The following is a 19,334-nucleotide window of genomic DNA, read 5'->3' as shown; positions in this document are numbered from 1 at the left end:
CGATTCTGAGGACTGGAGCTGCCATTCCAACTCTGTACTCCTTTTCTCTTTTCACATGCAAGAGAAAGAAATGTCTGCCTTAAGCTACTTTTGGTTTGGGTTTTCTACCACTTACAGCCAAGCCTAATTCGAACTAAATACAATATGGTTTTAGGATACGAGAAAGGCACTGTTATACTCCTCTTTCATTTTTTGGGGGGTTTAAAAAATTTTTTTTATTATACTTTTAAGTTCTGAGGTACATATGCAGAACCTGCAGGTTTGTTACATAGGTATACACGTGCCATGGTGATTTGCTGCATCCATGGCCACATCATCTACATTAGGTGTTTCTTCTAATGTTATCCCTCCTCAATCCCCCCACCCCCTGTTATCCCTCCCCTAGCCCCCTCACCCTATAACAGGCCCCGGTGTGTGATGGTCCCCTCCCTGTGTCCATATGTTCTCATTGTTCAACACCCACTTATGAGTGAGAACATGCAGTGTTTGGTTTTCTGTTTTTGTGTCAGTTTGCTGAGAGTGATGGTTTCCAGCTTCATCTATGTCCCTGCAAAGGACAGAAACTCATCCTTTTTATGGCTGCATAGTATTCCATGGTATATATATATGCCATGTTTTCTTTATCCAGTCTATCACTGATGGGCAAGGATCTAGAAATAGAAATACCATTTGACCCAGCAATCCCATTACTGGGTATATACCCAAAGGATTATAAATCATTCTATTATAAAGACACATGCACAAATGTTTATTTCGGCACTGTTTACAATAGCAAAGACGTGGAACCAACCCAAATACTCCTCTTTCTAAGCCCAGAGTAGTTGAGAATTGCTGTCACAGGGAGGAAAAGAAAAAAAAGCAGTTCAGGCTGAGAGTGGTGGCTCATGCCTGTAATCCCAGCCCTTTGGGAAGCCAAGGTGGGCAGATCACCTGAGGTCAGGAGTTTGAGAACAGCCTGGCCAATATGGTGAAACCCCGTCTCTACTAAAAATACAAAAATTAGCTGGGTGTGGCAGCAGATGCCTCCCAGCTAATTGGGAGGCTGAGGCAGGAGAATCACTTGAACCCGGGAGGCGGAGGTTGCAGTAAGCTGAGATCGCACCATTGCACTCCAGCCTGGGCAACAAGAGCAAAACTCCGTCTCGGAAAAAAAACAACAAAAAAATCATTTCAAATGTACTTTGAGATCAGATCATGAGGAGGTTTGACTTTTTAAGTGTTTTGATTCTAACAAAAAAGAAAACATGAGTGTCAGCAGCAGGAAATTTCCAGTAAAAATATAAGATTCATGACATCCAACTTCTAATTGAGTTGCCTCAAGTGTAAAGGGAAAAGGGAATTGTGGGGTAGAGGGAAGAAAATTGGTTTGTCTTGTTTCCAAGGATTATTGCCCCTACTTCCAGAGCTATTAAAAGGTCCTCTTGAGAGAACTATAACCAAAAATAAAGTGGCACTGGCAACTCTCTGGGAACACATTTAACTCTGCTCGTAGAAGCATAACCTGTTTTAATTTTCTAAAGCCCACGTCAGGCACTGTTTTTCTCTGGATTAGGAAAAAGAAGCTGATGAGAAAATATTTAAAAATAAATACACCAATGTAAAAAAGCAAAGCAAAGCAAAGCAAACCCCAAAACCCTAAATCCAAAGAAGTTGGATTAGAGTGTACTTGGTTAAAGCCAGATGCAATGGCTAGCACCTGTAATGCCAACCCTTTGGGAGGCCAACATGGAGGATCGCTTGAGCTCAGGAGTTCAAGACCAGCCTGGGCAACATAGGGAGAACCTCTCTCTATTTATTTTATTTTATTTTATTTTTAAGACAGAGTTTCATTCTTCGCACCCAGGCTGGAGTGTGATGGCCCGATCTCGGCTCACCGCAACCTCCGCCTCTGGGGTTCAAGTGATTCTCCTTCCTCAGCCTCACCAGTAGCTGGGATTATAGGCACACGCCATGACGCCTGACTAATTTTGTATTTTTAGTAGTGACAGGATTTCTCCATGTTGGTCGGGCTGGTCTCAAACTCCCAACCTCAGGTGATCTGCCTGCCTTGGCTTCCCAAAGTGCTGGGATTATAGGCATGAGCCACCACACCTGGCCTATTGATTTATTTTTTTTTAAATGTACTTAAAGTAAATCAAATCCGGTGAAGATACAGATGCTTTGGGGCTCAGATCTATGATATGTTAGGATTGGGGATTTGTTTTTTTGTTTCTCAAAAGTGGTCACTGGCTAGGTGCAATGACTCAGACATGTGATCTCAGCACTTTGGGAGGCTGAGGAGGGACTGTAGTAGGAGCAGCCTCAAGAAACAGAGCTCTCGAATGCTAATGGAGAAGGAAAGGGTTTATTATAATTCTGCCAGGAGCTGAGGGGTACTTTGTCGAAACCCAGCTCGTCTAACAAAGGGAGGTTCTGCCTTTATATAGGCGTACACTCTAGATATTACACGTGGAAGAATCTTAGGTTTACAGGCTTAGAAATCACATAGGAAAGGGTTTTGGGTTTACAGTTTTAGGAATCACATGTGAAAAGGTTTGGTCTCCAGATGGAGGAGTGGGGTGGGGCTTTGATCTTGTTTTAAGTAAAAACAGTGTCTTCCAGAGAGTTTCCCCAATACCAAGCATGTTATTTACAGGAAGGAGATGCAGGAGGCACCCGCTGGCCTGCTCTTTCTTCTATTGAAATGCACTGCAGAAGATAGAAGAGGGAGGTAATCTCAGATGCCTGGGTCTTCTTCCTCAGGAAGATAATTTGCGCCCAGGAGTTCTAGACCAGCTTGGGAGGCTGAGGTGGGACTGTAGTAGGAGCAGCCTCAAGAAACAGATATATAGTGAGATCCTATCTCTACAGATAAAAATAAAAATTAAAAAAAAAAAAAAATAGCCAGGCATGGTGGTGTGTGCCTGTAGTTCCAGTTACTTAAGAGGGTGAAGTGGGAGGATCACTTGAGCCCAGGAAGTTGAGGCTGCAGTGAGCTATGATCATGCCACTGCACTCCTACCTGGGTGACAGAGTGAGACCCTGTCTCAAAACAAAACAGAACAAAAATGTGGTCACTTCAGGGGGCAGTGAAGTAAGTGCAATATTTTGCTGTGATGTATACAAGCAATCCTGGTATTTGATCTTTTCTGCCATTAGAATTTGTCAGTTGAGCTGGGCATGGAAGCTCATGCCTGTAATCCCAGCCCTTTGGGAGGCTAAGGTGGGAGGATCACTTGAGCCAAGAAGTTATACACCAGCCTGGGCAACATGGTGAAACCCTGTCTCTACAAAAAAAAAAAAAAAAAAAAAAATTAGCCAGGTATGGTGGTGCATGCCTGTAGTCCTAACTACTTGGGAGGCTGAGGTAGAAGGACCACCTGAGCCGTGATGGCACCACTGCACTTCAGCCTGGGTGACAGTGGGACCCTGCCTCAAAAGAAAATGAAGGAATTTGTTAGCAGAGAACATTAGGGTCAGACTAAAAAGCTAGAGCTGCATCCAACGGACTCCTTCTGGAATTAAAGAGCATCATCAGTGACATGCCTCGGTCTGGTGTCCTCTGGCCTATAGAGCTCACTCTGGACTAGACTGCCCCCATCGATGTCATCTTCCAACCTATGTGTGATGTGTCCTGGCCAGTTTCTGTAAGATTTCTTCTTTTTGCCAAACTGACCCCAGATTGAAGCTTCAGGAGCTTGCTCTCAACCAAGCTGAAAAGGGGCCATTCAATTTGTGACTACATATGGCAAGATGTTTCCTTCTGCCAGTCTGCACACCTTCAGACTCCTCCAAACAGTCATCTCTGTTCACCTGGGGACAGCAGACAAAGATGGTTGTTGTCTTTGGAAAAGTATAAGAAAGGCAGCAAATATATGTCAAAATAAATCTTAAACTGCATCCCAAAGCCAATATGGTTAAAAAGAAACATGTAGCCACGTTTGCCATTTTTGTCTCACTCTGTCGCCCAGGCTGGCACACAGTGGCACAATCTTGGCTCACTTCAACCTCTGCCTCTCAAGGGATCCTCCCACCTCAGCCTCCAAGTAGCTGGGAGTACAGGCGTGAGTCACCACATCCAACTAATTTTTTGTATTTTTGTAGAAATTGGGTTTCACTATGTTGTCCAGGCCAATCTCAAACTTCTGAGCTCAAACAATCCACTGGCCTCGACCTCCCAAAGGGCTAGGATTACAGATGTGAGCCACGGTGCCATGCCAGGATAGCCATTCTTTTTTTTTTTTTTTTTTTTTTTGAGGCAGGGTCTTGCTCTGTTACTCAGGCTAAAGTAGGATCACAGCTCCTTGCAGCCTCGACCCCCTGGGCTCAAGCGATCCTCCTACCTCATCCTCCCAACCTCCCAAGTAGCTTGGTCACAGGCAAACACTACCATACCTAGCCACTTTTTAAATTTTTGAGAGATACAGGGTCTCTCCATGTTGTCCAGGCTGGGGCTATTCTGTTACTATAATAAATAAGTAACCTTAAGTGGTTCATATCATCCCTTTACCTATGGGCATCAGGATGTTTCTGATGTTATATCTTTTTCAAAATAGACATTTCACCTCCAGGGCACTGGGGTTGGCTGTAGTACTTGGCAATGAAATCTATACTTTCTGGGCAGAAAAAAAAATCCTGAATTTAGCTTTATTCAGTGATGGCTGTTTCTGAGATGGATTTAACGCTGTGTTCCATGAGAGTCACAGCTTGTTCTTACCTTGTGCTTTTTCTTTAAAAGCCACCTGGCTCCTGCCGTGGCCCCTTGAAGGTTGCTTTTGTTCCTTGCTCACTTTCCCTTTAAGAGTTCTGAGTGTTTTGGCTGGTAAAGTTCCAATGCCCTCTGGACTAATTGGCACAATGTGAGGATTTTTCAGTTTGGAAGAGAAAGAGCCTGTTCTCCAGGGAGGACCCTTCAAGGTAATTGCTCTTTGTGAGGTTCTTGCCACTACCTTCAGAGACAAATCCCTCTTGCTATTAGGAGGAGCCAGAAACCCACAGATGGGAAAAGAGGAGCTCAGGACAGACTTGCTGAAACCTTTGAAACCAGTGACCTTTGGAAATGGAGGAAGTAGGGGAAAGGCCAGTGCAGGCAAAGGCAGTCGTGCTTCGCCTCCCCAGATAAGCACAGCAGCTCCGGCTGTGATGAACATTTTTATTGTTGTCCTTTTACTAAAGAGCTTCAGCAGGCTGGACATGGTGGCTCATGCCTGTAATCCCAGCACTTTGGGAGGCCGAGGTGGGTGGATTACTTGTGGTCAGGAGCTCGAGACCAACCTGGCCAACATGGTGAAACCTAGTCTCTACTAAAAATACAAAAATTGATGGATTTGATTTGTTGGTGTTTTGTTAAGGGTGTTGGCATCTGTGTTCATGAGGGTTGGTAGTCTAAAATTTTCTTGTAATGTCTTTGTCAGAATTTGCTGTCAGGGTCATGCTGTCTTCATCAAAATGAATTGAGAAGTGTTATTTCCTTCTTTATTTTCTGAAAGGGTTTGTGTAAAATTAGCATGCTTTCTCTCTTAAATGTTTGATAGAATCCATGGATTCTGAACCTCTTGAACTGGTCTTCTTTGTCTTTTTGCTCTGCCTTCTAGGAAATTTCTTTAACTTCCTCTTCTGTTAATGTTATCCCTGCTGGGCGCGGTGGCTCATGGCTGTAATCTCAGCACTTCGGGAGGCCTAGGCTGTTGGATTAGGAGGTTAGGAAATCGAGACCATCATGGCCAACATGGTGAAACCCCATCTCTACTAAAATACAAAAAAAATTAGCCAGGCATGGTGGCAGGTGCCTGTAGTCCTAGCTACCCGGGAGGCTGAGTCAGGAGAATTGCTTAAACCGAGGGGGGGGGGGGGGCGGGGCGGAGGTTGCTGTGAGCCACGGTTGTGCTACCGCACTCCAGCCTGGCGAAAGAGCGAGACTCCAACTCAAAAAAAAAAAAAAAAAGAGCTTCCAGCAAAGGGGCACTGGCCAAGGAAGCCCCTTGCAGGGAGAGAATGGCACTTACTCAGAAGAAACACTTGAACAAACCACCTGGGCTGGAGGGAGGCATAAGAAAAGGTGGTGGTTGGCCGGGCTCGGTGGCTCAAGCCTGTAATCCCAGCACTTTGGGAGGCCGAGGCGGGTGGATCACGAGGTCTAGAGCTCGAGACCATCCTGGTCAATATGGTGAAACCTCGTCTCTACTATAAATATAAAAAATTAGCTATTCGTGGTGGCGCGTGCCTGTAGTCCCAGCTACTCAGGAGGCTGAAGCAGGAGAATTGCTTGAACCTAGGAGGCGGAGGTTGCCGTGAGCCGAGATCGCACCATTGCACTCCAGCTTGGGTAACAAGAGCGAAACTCTGTCTCATAAAAAAAAAAAAAAAGAAAGAAAGAAAGAAAAAAGAAAAGGTGGTGGTTAACTGGAGCAGGGGTCCAAGAAAAACCACAGGGAAGAGCAAGACATGGAGAAGAGAGAAGTCCCCTCTGGGTCACCACCCGACCCTGGCAGGGGATGTGTGGAAAGAAAAGCCAGGTGGTTGTTGTGGAGGTGTGGCAAGAAATGGGTGGCAGGCTGAAAAAAAAGTATGGAAGAATAAAAATGACATTGTTTTCAGTAGATCCTCTTCCCCAGCTCTGCCTTGAAACTTTCAGTAAATTTCAGGTTATTCACTACTGTTGTAATAAGCAGCCTCTTTCCAGGGAAACTTTAGGGGTGCTGTGGTCTATTGATGTTAGGCAGAAAGCAAGAGAGAAAGGGGCTGGTCACAGAAGTGGTTGTAGCACTTTTGTTTCCCTGTGTATTCACAGCACAATCCTGGAAAATGGCAGAAAGGAGCAGGCAGTGACAGCTGGAGAAGAGGAGGCTGGAGGCCAAGCTGAGAAGCAGTCCTCACGGTGAGTTACTTGGCTCCCTGTGAATTTAGTGCTGCCTGGTTTCGAAGCTCATGCAGGAACGATTTGGACAGGCATATCCCTCCTCCTGCCCTGAACAGGACTTTAGAACTGTTGGGGTTAGGGTCAGTGCCAAGAGCTGCTGGTTCCTGTTTCTGGTAGGAGCACAGCATGTGGCATGAATGTATGGGTTCTGGACACTCCCTGGGCTTGAGCCCCAGCTCTGCCATTTATGAGGTGTGTGAACTTGGACACATTATTCAGATTCTCTGTACCTTAATCTCATCTGCAAAAGCAAGGCAATAATAGTACCTTCTCTATAGGGTTACTAGGGGAAGCAAATGAAATTATATACATAAGAGTCTTAGCACAGGGCAATAAATATTCATTGTTGTAATTATTTGCTAACAACCCAGAACAGTGCCATGAACAGCCCCAAAGCTCAGCACTGCTATCCATCTTTTTAATTTTTCTTTCAAGATAAGGTTTTGCTCAGTTGCCCAGGCAGGAGCGTAGTGTTGCAAACACAGCTCACTGCAGTCTCAACTTCCTAGGCTCAAGTGATCCTCCGGCCTTAACTCCCCAAGTAGCTGAGAAGACAGGCATGCGCCACCACGCCTGACTAATTTTTTATTTTTACTTTTTTTGAGATGGAGTCTCACCATGTTGCCCAGGCCGGTCTCGAACTCCTGGGCTCAAGCAATTTTCCCACCTCTGCCTCCCAGTGTTGGGATTACAGGCATGAGCCACTGCACCTGGCCTATCCATCTTTTTGATCCACAGAAAGAGTTCAGGTCCTAGAGTAAAACAGACCCAGCTCCAATCCCACTTCCTGGCTGGGTCACTGCAGGAAAATTGTTTAACTTTTCTGTTAAAGAGGTGAATAACACTTTGTAGTGGGATTGTTGGGAGGGTGAACTAACTCGAAAAGTGCCTGGCAAAGTCCTGTTCACTTGTTTGATCACGAGGTGACCTGGTAACTCCCCTGCCCTAGTCTACTTTACTATATACATATTCTCAACAGCTCTCAGGCCTCGTAGGAACATCAGATTTTTCCTACATTTGGTTAAGTTTGGCTGGAATGAAACTCTGGGATTTGTTCCTTCTGTGTTATCTGGGAAGCAGTTGACCTCATCTTAGTGTCTTGCTATGCGGGTTGGCTGAACCCTCACTAGAGCTGCACAGTGTCAGGTCAGCAATGGGAGTAGCTCTGAGAACTGGGAAACTTAAATTGGCTAACATGGAATAAACTTTTTTTTTTGAGATGAAGTCTTGCTTTGTCACCAGGTTGGAGTGGAGTAGCACAATTTCAGCTCACTGTAACCTCCGTCTCCCAGGTTCAAGAGATTCCCCTGCCTCAGCCTCTCAAGTAGCTGGGACTACAGGTGTATCCCACCACACTTGGCTAAGTTTTTGTATTTTAGTAGAGACAGGGTTTTTACCACATGTAGAAAGTAAAAAGCTCCTCTTCAAAATTTCCCTTCTTGTTAAAGAATAATAATAATAAATGTTAGAAATAATAGTTTCTTTTCTTTTATTATTATTATTTTTTTTGAGACAGAGTTTTGCTCTTGTTACCCAGGCTGGAGTGCAATGGCACGATCTTGGCTCACTGCAACCTCCACCTCCTGGGTTCAGGCAATTCTCCTGCCTCAGCCTCCTGAGTAGCTGGGATTACAGGCACGCGCCACTATGCCCAGCTGATTTTTTGTATTTTTAGTAGAGACGGGGTTTCACCATGTTGACCAGGATGGTTTCAATCTCTTGACCTCGTGATCCACCCACCTTGGCCTCCCAAAGTGCTGGGATTACAGGCATGAGCCACCGTGCCTGGCAATAGTTTCTTTTAAAGACTAACTTTCTTCAAAGCCTTCTTGCATTTTGCTAGTAAGTCTTTTTTAAGCCCTGTCCTATGTAGCTATTAGATATAAGGGAATAAGTGCATTCTATGCCCTTGTACTTTAACCAAGATATTTGTGCTGGATGTGCTCACAGGCACGTGGTACATTTTAAGTCCTTTCCCAAGCAACTTCCTCTCCCTTCCTTATTTGGACTTCCTCTTTTCCTTTGTTGTCTGTTGCCTTTACCTATTTAGAAAAGTTATAAGTTTTTAGCCAATTGGGGCCAGTTTAGATTGTGAGGTCTGGCTCCAACCAATGGAGATTGAACACAGCAGTAAAGACCCAATGCGTTAGGAATAAATACGCCTGCCTGTTCTTTGTTCATTGTATTCTTATGGCAAGATGGCTAATGGGAGCACACTTTCTGCAGAAAGTAAAATTGCCTTGCTGAGAAAACTTTTTGTCTGAGTGCTAATTTTTTCTTGTAGTGCCTAGGAGCAAGCATTCTGTCTCTAACACCATGTTGGCCAGGATGGTCTCGATCTCCTGACCTTGTTATCTGCCTGCCTCAGCCTCTCAGAGTGCTGGGATTACAGGTGTGAGCCACCATGCCCAGCCAATGCTTTTTAAATTACTGCAATTTTTAAAGAATCATTTGACCCATTACCTCTGAAAAATCTCTTCTCATGGATGTATCAAAGGCATCACAAACTCAATATTGCTAACAAATAAAAGCTTAACTATTTTTCCCTACTGTGCCCTCCAATCTGTTCCTTTTCTTTTCATCCCCAGTGTAACAAATGACTCTACTCAGGTGCCCAAGTCACAGACCTGGGACTCTCCTTGGATGCCCCCACCAACCCCTGCATTTGACCAATTGCCAAGCCCTGTTGGTTTTACCTCATTAGTCTCTAAGTTTGTCTGCCCCCCTTCCCTGGGCTCCTTCCTTTGTTGTGTGTGGCCTCAGATCTCCCCTGGATCCTCTGACACACTCAGAGCCCATGACTCCACCTCCAGCCTGCCCTCCCAGCCTTGCTCTACACTGAAGCTACAGGATCTTTCTGAAATGAACCCATTCACATTGCCCTCCTTAAGACCCATATGTAGCTCATAGAACTTTCAGGATCACATCTAAACCCTTTTCTTGGCTGACAAAGGTCTTTCTTACCTGCATCTGCCACCTCCAGGCTCGATTTCTGCTGACTCCCAAAGGCACACCACTTAGGGACCTATGAACATGTTTTAATTTCTTTACAATCAGAAAGAAAAGCAATAGACTTTTAAATCATAAAAAGTGTTTTGAACAGTATTTTTAGGGACCTATGAACATGTTTTAATTTCTTTACAATCAGAAAGAAAAGCAATAGACTTTTAAATCATAAAAAGTGTTTTGTTTTGTTTTGTTTGAGATGGAGTCTTGCTCTGTCACCAGGCTGGAGTGCAATGGTGTGGCCTCAGCTCACTGCACCCTCCATCACCCAGGTTCAAGTGATTCTCCTGCCTCAGCATCCCGAGTAGCTGGGCTTACAGGTGCCCACCACCACGCCCAGCTAATTTTCATACTTTTAGGAGAGACAGGGTTTCACCATGTTGGCCAGGCAGTTCTCGAAACTTCCTGACCTTGTGATCCACCAGCTTCGGCCTCCCAAAGTGCTGGTATTATAGGTGTGAGCCACCTCACTCAGCAAGTGTTTTAATATATAATAGTAATTTATATGTTTATACCAACACGGCCATAAAATATGCCTTTTAATATATTTGTTTAATGGAGGGAGGGGCCATCAAAGTGAAATGCCTAGGGCCCTCAAAAGCTGTAATGTAGCCCTCTCGTTTACATTTCCAAGGTCCCCCCCTCTCCGGGCTAACTCTTCCTTATCAGTCCAGCTCTTAGTTAATAAATCCTGCCCTGCAGGAAGTCTTTTCTTTCTTTCTTTTCTTTTTTTTTTATGAGACAGGGTCTCTGTCACCCAGGCTGGAGTGCAGAGATGGCTCATTGCAGCCTTGACCTCCCAGGGTCAAGCAATCCTCTCACCTCAGCCTCCCAAGTAGCTGGGACCACATGTGTCCACCACCATATTTGGCTAATTTTTAAATTTTGTAGAGACAGGATCTCACTGTGTTGCCCAGGTTGGTCTTGAACTTCTGGACTCAAGCAGTCCTCCTGCCTTGGCCTTCCAAAAGGCTGAGATTACAGGCATGAGCCACTGCACTTGGGCCCAGGAACTCTTTTCTAACCCTCAAACAAAACTAAGTATGGCTCTGACTGCTCCGGGGCACCTGCTTTTGTCTATACCACAGCACAGACAACCAATAATGGTGTTTGTCCTGTTTTCTAGAAACTCCTTGACAGTAGGCTTACATCCATGTGGCCTCAGGATCTGGCACATAGTAAGCACTCCACAAATAACTATTGAAGGAATAGAGTTCTGTTTACACAGAAGTTTAAAATAGATAAAAACCTTCAGGAGGGCAACTGTTTTGAAACTCTTGAAATGCTTGCATTCTTTTCAATTTCACTCCCAAGGCAAGGCCACATAGCAAACAGAGAGGCAGACAGCCTAGTTTGGAATCTCATCTCTGCCAGTTATAGCTGCATGACCTTGAGTAAATTACTCAACATCCTCATGCCTCAATTTCCACATCTGTAATGTAGGGATAGTAACAGTTCCTAAGCTCATAGGATACTAGGAAAATTAAGTTAATATTTGGAAAGCATTTGTAACAATCAATACCTGGATTAGTCTGCTTTCACACTGCTGACAAAGACATACCCAAGACTGGGCATTTTACAAAGGAAAAGAGGGTCAATGAACTCACAGTGCCACATGCCTTGGAGGCTCCACAATTATGGTGGAAGGAGAAAGGCACATACCACGTGGCAGCAGGCAAGAGAGAACTGAGACCCAAGAGAAAGGGGAAATCCCTTATAAAAACATCAGATGTTGTGAGACTTATTCACCACAAGAACAGTGTCAGGGGAGCCACCCCCATGATTCAATTACCTCCCACCGAGTTTCTCCCACAACACTTAGGAATTATGGGAGCTACAATTCAATGAGATTTGGGTGGGGACACAGCCAAACCATTATCAATGCCTAATACATTGTAACCTATCTTAAGGAACTATTGAATGAAAGATGAAGGTGCTGCTTTTGTTTTGTGGCAGAGTTCTAGCTCCAAATGTTACAATGCGTATTTTCTCTGTGACCCAGGCTGGAGTGTGGTGGCTAGATCACAGCTTAGAGCAGCACCAACCTCCTGGGTTCAGGCGATCCTTCCACCTCAGCCTTCCAAGTAGCTGAGACTACTGGTGCATGCCACCATACTTGGCTAATTTTTTGATATTTTGTACAGATGGGGTCTCACTGTGTTGCCTAGACTGGTCTCAACCTCCTGGGCTCAAGCAATCCATCTGCCCTGACCTCCCAAAGTGTTGAGATTAGAGGCAGGAGCCACCGTGTCCAGCTCACAATGAGTATTTTTGATGTATTCCTCTCCTTCTCTTGTTCATTTACTGCACCCTAAGGTTTGGTTTGCGTTCCTCTTTCCTTACAGCTCTGTAAAAGCAGTTTCTGGACTGAGACACAGCAGATCTCCAAGGTGAGAAGCACCTGGGCTGAGGGAGGGGTGGGCAAGGGGCGGGACAACAGAGGAAGAGGAGAATGAGGAGGAGGAATTCAGAGCCCTCAAGATGGACTCTAGAGAGAGGCACCTTCCATTTGGAGGATGGGGCAGGGAGTCAAGGCAGACAGCTTCCCATTGTCCCATTGTCTGTAAACAGCCCCCCTGTAACTATCCTGGGGCCACAACGCTTATAAGGCCCCCTAGACAGATGTGTTAGGATTTAGCCTGAGGGGAGCTCTCTCTCCTCGTAAGGTGAACTAGGAAGTAATCATGTGGGAATTTCTCTTTGAGTCATAACAGCTCTGGACAAAGCACAACCATCATGATTACAGTGCTATTTGTTAAAGTGTTAGCTATTACAGTGAAAAATGAAAATAAGTTAATGTCTAATAATATGGGATCAGTTAAGCGAATGATGGTATTTTCTTTCTTTCTTTCTTTTTTTCCTTGAGACAGGGTCTCTGTCTGCCAGGCTGGAGTGCAGTGGTATGATTTTGGCTCATTGCAACCTCTACCTCCCAGGCTCAGGTGATCCTTCAACCTCAGCCTCCCCAGTAGCTGGGACTACAGGCACCCCACCACACCCAGCTAATTTTTTTTTCTTCTTTGGTAGCAACGGGTTTTGCCACATTGCTTAGGCTGGTTGGTAATCAGTATTCTTTCCTCCCTTTTGTTTCTTTCCCCTCCCCTCCTCTCCCCTCCCTTCCCCTCCCCTCTCCTCCCCTCTCTTCCCTTCTCCTTCCTTCCTTCCTTCCTTTCCTTCTTTCCTTCTTTCTTTCTTCATTCCAACTAGATCAGGATGTAAATCTGTATTCTTTCAATGCAATGAACTAAACTATGAGTCTAACCATTCTTTTGAGGTCTGTGAGCCCTTCAAATGAAGCATTGAACCAGAGGGTGGTCTTAGGGCCCTGTGACATCTTGTTTCTTAGTTTTGCAAAACCTCTTGATCTCTCTCTCTCTCTCTTTTTTTTTTTTTGTCTCCATCCTTACCCCACTCTCACCCCTTCCCACCAATGTGAAAGAGCACGTACCTGGACATGCTCTATCAGGAGAGATAAGTATAGATGCATAGATGAGCTAAGCTGTTCTGCACAACAGAAGTGCCAGGAATCTGATCTTTCTCTCTGATAGGTCAGAAAGACTATTTTTAGGGTCCTGACGTGTGTAGCAAAGTGGAGAAAGACCTTGTTAGAGGTGGAAGGGAGAAGACCAAGACGGCAGAAGGCCAGGACCTTGGACGAAGAAGTCCACGAGACATCTCCATCGCTGGCAGCAATGGCCAGCGCTGAACCTTATGTCGTCTCTCACTTTCTGCTTGGCTGGGCTCACCTTCTTGATCCCGAACTCCAGTACAGAAGAATCTGTTCCCAGGCCGGGCTTGGTGGATCACGCCTGTAATCTCAGCACTTTGGGAGGCCTAGGCAGGTGGATCATGAGGTCAAGAGAGCAAGACCATCCTGGCTAACACAGTGAAACCCCGTCTCTACTAAAAATACAAAAAATTAGCTGGGCATGGTGGCGCGCACCTGTAGCCCCAGCTACTTGGGAGGCTAAGGCAGGAGAATCACTTGAACCCAGGAGGTGGAGGTTGCAGTGAGCCAAGATCAGGCCACTGCACTCCAGCCTGGGCAACAGAGCGACACTAAAAAAAACAACGAAAAAAAAGAAGAATCTGTTATCCACTTAGTGCTTGGTGACTTTTGGGGACAAAGGAGGAGATAGATGGAGACAAAGTAGAGGGTGCAGGGACAAAACAGAGAAGAGAGCAGACAGACATGTTAGGAAATGGATGTGGGAATTCAGCTGAACCAGGGACTGGAAAACTACCAGAAGACTTGATGTCCCTCAGCGTGTGGCATGGGACCAAGACATTTTATTTGGCTGTCAAAGAACAGGCAACCACAGAAAGCTGAACCAGTCTGGCCGAGATGGCGAAACCCTGTCTCTGCTAAAAATGCAAAAAATTAGCCGCATGGTGGCAGGCGCCTGTAATCCCAGCTACTCGTGAGGCTCAGGCAAGAGAATCGCTTGAACCTGGGAGGCGGAAATTGCAGTGAGCCGGGATTGCACCACTGCACTCCAGCCTGGGCGACAGAGAGAGACTCCATCTTAAATAACAAAGAACAAAAAAATTAAATGGAAAATTCCAGAAATAATTCATGTTTTCAATTGCTTGCCATTCTGAGTGGCAAGAGGAAATCTCACGCCGTGTTGCTTCATCCCTCTCCGCTTGTGAATCCTCCGTGTGTCCAGTATCTGCACTGTAGATGCTACTTGTCCACCACTCTCTTAGCAGCTGTTGGTTATCAGACCAATCCATGGGATCAGTGCTTGTGTTCAAGTAACCTTCATTTGACTCAATTGACCCATTTGTTATTTGTTATCTTTGTTTATCGCTTACTGAGCCTATTTTGTAAATTAAACTTGATCATAGATAAGTAGGTAGGAAAAAACATAGTATATAAAAGGTTTGGGCGGGAGCAGCAAACGGCCAGCGGCCAGTGCGGCGCGGGGTCGGACGGCGCGGAGCGGTGGGCGGTGACCTTGGAGGAGGCGTCGCGGCGCTCGGGACGGTACATCTGCCACCGCTGCTCCGTGGAGATCATCCCGTGCCTGCCGGATTATATCTGCCCGAGACGCGAGTTTGGTTTTATCAAGGAGCTTCCGGAAGAGACCAGGAGCACAGAAAACGCTTCTGCCCCCTCGCAGCCCCCACGGACCAGAGCCAGCAGCCGCTGGAGAACCTGGACCAGCACCTGTGGAAGCGGCCGCAGTGCTCCGGGCAGTTTGCTTTGGGCATCTTTGACTACGGCATGGAGATCCCCACGTTCCCTCCTGGGGCGCAGGCTGACGACGGCCAGGACCCTGAGAGTCGGCGGGAGGGAGAGCATCAGTCCGGGCTCCGCGAAGCGCCTGGCAGCCCCGCGTCGGCCTCACCACGCCGGCCACCATCCCCGGCCTTGGTCCTGGGGGACCAGGCCTGGGGAGCCGACAGCCTGGACGCCATCACGCAGCTCCTCCATCAGTTTGAAAGCACGGGTCCCCCACCGGCAGATAAAGAGAAAATCCAGGCCCTCCCCACCGTCCCGGTCACCGAGGAGCATGTGCGCTCCGGGCTCCAGTGCCCCGTGTGCAAGGACGACTACGCGCTGGGCGAGGGCGTGCGCCAGCTGCCCTGCAGCCACCTGTTCCACAGCAGCTGCATCGTGCCCTGGCTGGAGCAGCGCGACAGCTGCCCAGTCTGCCGAAACAGCCTCACCGGACAGAACACAGTCACGAACCCCCTGGGCCTGGCTGGGATGAGCTTTTCCTCCCGGTCGTCCTCCTCCTCCAGCTCGCCCAGCAACTAGGCAACTAGAACGCCACAAGTAACTCCTGAGCCCCTGTGGGCCGGCACTCGTGGCAGGCAGGACCCGTGGAACAGGCGGGGGCCGGCAGCACTCACCAGCCAGGATGTGAGCGGCTCAACCCTCTGATGTGTAAAGTTCAGTGCCAACAAGAGAAACAATCCTCCAATTGCTTTGGCATGACTGAGACCATACTTATTTTTAATAGCTTTATGCAGCTTTAGTAGCTTTAACAATATCTTTATACAGCCCACTGGCCCCCTGGCTCCAGAAAGCATGAGCCACATGGTCCCCTCTAGGGCGTCCCCCAACACCCCCCCTTTGTCTAACCTCACCCTCTAAAAGTTCAGCGGTGGAAAGATTTTTATAATTTTAAATTATTACTGCTTTGAAATAAATCGATGTTTTAGCTCACATGGCAGCCATGAATGATCTGTGGCAAGACGGGGCACAGCTGCTCCACAGGTTGCGATCGCCGCCAGGACAGGCCACGTGGGCCCCCAGGCTCCCCCTCGGCTGCCTCCACCACCCGGAGTTCGGGGGCTCGGAACCATGAGGATGACCAGCAAAATTCAAGAACAAAACCTCTCCAACAGAGGTTTTTAAAGGAAAAAATATGTGTATCTTGAAAACTATTTAAAATATATTACTTACAAAGAGAGAGAGAAAAAAAAGGTTTGGTACTATGTGCGATTTTAGGCACCTACCGGGCGTCTTGGAACGCATGCCCATGGGTAAAGGGGAGTTATTGAATTTACTGTATTTATCTAGTCTGTATTATGGTCAGCACTGGGATTGGCTCTGGATGAACAAAAGGAATAAGACCTCTGCACTCAAAGAAACTACAACAAATGGAGGGAAACCTCCAACAAACCAGTAAGCGTGTGGTGACCGACTGGGGTGTGTGCAAAGAAAGAAATGGCGTGGTGCTGTGTTTGTGAATAATAGGAAGAAGCTGTGTGCGATGGAACCTATTTCAGAGGATGCTTAATAAAGGCTTCCCTGTGGAGGTGATGTTTTGGCTCAGACCTCACAGAGAAAAAGGAGCCTGCAGTGCAGAGTGGGTAGAAGAGAGCTCCAGACACAGAGAATGCTTATGGGTTGGATCTAAGACAAGAGAGGAATTGACTCCTGGAAGGGCATGTTTGGGGAATGCAGGTCGGATTGTGGCGAGGGAGTGGGGGTAGCTTGTGCAGAGCCTTAGAAATCTTGGTAAAGAGTATAGTCTTTATTCTAAATACATGGGGAATTGTGGAAATTCATAATCGCTTGCATTTTAAAAAGAGCTGCCTGGCTACAGCATGGAGAATAAACTGGAGGAGAGCAAGTGAGGAGGCTCTTGAAAGAGAAGAAGTGGGGGTGGGACCAATGAGGATAGAAAAGGATGAGTGGATTTAGGCCATTTTGAAGGAAAATGAATAGACAAGACATGATGTTGGATTGGTGGTAGGGATAAGAGGGAGGTATCACTGATGGCTTCCTGTTTTCTGGTTTGGAATTCTCGCTTGAGGTGACTGACTATAGGAGAAACAGGTTTTGACCTGTTAAATTTCAGATGTCTGCGAAAGGGTGGCATTCAGCAGTGGCTCAGCCCTCTGATGTGATAAGGTTCAGTGCCAACAAGAAAAACAGTCCTCCAGATTGCTTTGGCATTACTGAAGCCATACTTACTGTTAATAGCTTTATACAGCTTTAGTTCCGTACTTACAGAACTGCTAAGGACCTAAAAGAGTAATGAAGGCTGGGTGTGGTGGCTCACACCTGTAATCCCAGCACTTAGCACTGAGGCAGGAGGATCCCTGGAGCCCGAGTTCAAGACCAGCCTGGGTAATATAACGAGGACCTCTCTTTACGAAAATAAAAATAAAATAAAAATTAGCCAGCTGTGGTGATGTGTGCCTGTGGTTCCAGCTACTTGGGAGGCTGAGGCGGGAGAATTGTCTGAGCCCAGGAGTTCGAGGCCACAGTGAGCTGTGATCATGCCACTGTACTCTAGCCTGGGTGCTGAGTGATAGAGTGAGACCCTGTCTCAAAACACACACACACACACACACACACGAGTATTGTGTATTTTTGAGTTGTACTTTATTTTGTTTTATAGGTGACAATATGCACTACAGTGGTATTTGGTAGTTTGAGTTTTCATAAAGGTAAAGGGTATAATCCTCACAAATGTCAAAGGTCTACTATAGATTTAATAGGCAATGTATTGAACTAATTGCCAGTAACATTTTAGGGAAAATGTAAAGGGGTTGGTTGGTGTGTAGTCTGTGGATAGATAATAGTTCTCCTGGCTCGGAATGGCGGCTCATGACTGTAATCCCAACACTTTGGGAGGCCGAGACGGGTGTACCACTTGAGGTCAGGAATTCAAGACCAGCCTGGCCAACCTGGTGAGACACCCCCGCTATCTCAACTAAAAATACAAAAATTAGCCAGGCGTGGTGGCGCACATCTGTAATCTCAGCTACTTAGGGGGCTGAGGCACAAGAATCTCTTGAACCCAGGAGGTAGAGGTTGCAGTGAGCCAAGATTGCGCCACTGCACTCCAGCCTGGGTGACAGAGCGAGACACTGTCTCGAAAAACAAACAAAAAATGTTCTGCTTTAACTAGTACTTATTAGAAGCTGAGCACTCTGTTTTACACTATAAATATCCCATTTCATCTCTTACATTATTTGTCATCCATTCCACACATGAGAAAATCAAGGCTCAGAAAAGTTAAGTAATTTGCCCGGGGTCGCAGAGCTAGCAAGAGGGAGTCTGTGTTTGGACTCAGGTCTGGGCTGACTACAAAGCTTGAGCCTTTATTTGTTTGTTTGTTAGAGGCAGGCTCTCACTCTGTGACCCAGGCTGGAGTAGAGGTACGATCATGGCTCGCTGCAGCCTAGACCTCCTAGGCTCAGGTGATTCTTCTGCCTCAGTCTCCTGATAGGACTATAGACATGCACCATCATGCCTGGCTAGTGTGTGTGTGTCTGTATGTGTGTGTGTCAGAGACAGGGTCTCACTACATTGGCCAGGCCGGTCTTGAACTCCTGAGCTCAAGTGATCCTCCTGCCTTGGCCTCCCAAAGTGCTGGGATTACAGGTGAGAAATTCTGCACCTGGCTGAAAGCTTGAGTTTTTGTGTAGTAGATATTTCATTACAGAATGGATTCTCTGGAAGCAGAAGCTATGATGGGGATGGAAAATGCTGGGGAGCAACATCCATGAAAGGAGACCTGTCAATGTCTCTGCCAGCCAAACATGAAGCTCTGAAGCAAAAACTATCCATTGGAGGGGGTCCAGCATTGAGCAGAGATGGCTAGGCCCTTGTTCCATCCCCTTGCCCAGGCTAGGGAGAATGTCCCAAGAAGAGCTTGATCTGAGCTGGAAAGCTGAGCTGGACTTGAAGGCTGTCAACGAACTGAACTCCTCAGAGTTCAGGGCAATGAGTCCACACTTAAATGGGGATCTGAACAGTACATCTCCTTGTCTGCCACATGCTCTAAAAATTGCCAGCATTCTTTTCACCCAAGAAAAGGCACCGGGCCCGGTGGCTCATGCCTGTAATCCCAGCACTTTGGGAGGCCGAGGCGGGTGGATCAAGAGGTCAAGAGCTTGAGACCATCCTGGTCAACATGGTGAAACCCCGTCTCTACTAAAAATACAAAAAATTAGCTGG

At 46.6% G+C, this 19,334-nt stretch overlaps 1 long non-coding RNA gene and 1 pseudogene across 3 annotated transcripts in view; both read left to right on the top strand.

Annotated features, from left to right (window-relative positions):
• The first annotated feature begins 4,830 nt into the window (after positions 1 to 4,830).
• Positions 4,831 to 19,334, top strand: part of LOC108591813 (uncharacterized) — a 39,699-nt gene continuing 25,195 nt past the window's right edge. For all 3 annotated transcript variants that reach the window (XR_013535853.1, XR_013535854.1, XR_013535855.1), the window contains exons 1-3: positions 4,831 to 4,896; positions 6,770 to 6,856; positions 12,250 to 12,294. This is a non-coding gene — a long non-coding RNA (uncharacterized LOC108591813). The remainder of the gene's footprint in view (positions 4,897 to 6,769; positions 6,857 to 12,249; positions 12,295 to 19,334) is intronic.
• LOC100391694 (E3 ubiquitin-protein ligase RNF126 pseudogene) lies at positions 14,097 to 15,700 on the top strand (annotated as a pseudogene).

Source organism: Callithrix jacchus, chromosome 5, assembly GCF_049354715.1.
Source record: "Callithrix jacchus isolate 240 chromosome 5, calJac240_pri, whole genome shotgun sequence".
Lineage (NCBI taxonomy): Eukaryota > Metazoa > Chordata > Mammalia > Primates > Cebidae > Callithrix > Callithrix jacchus.
This window is presented reverse-complemented; position numbering and strand designations above follow the sequence as displayed.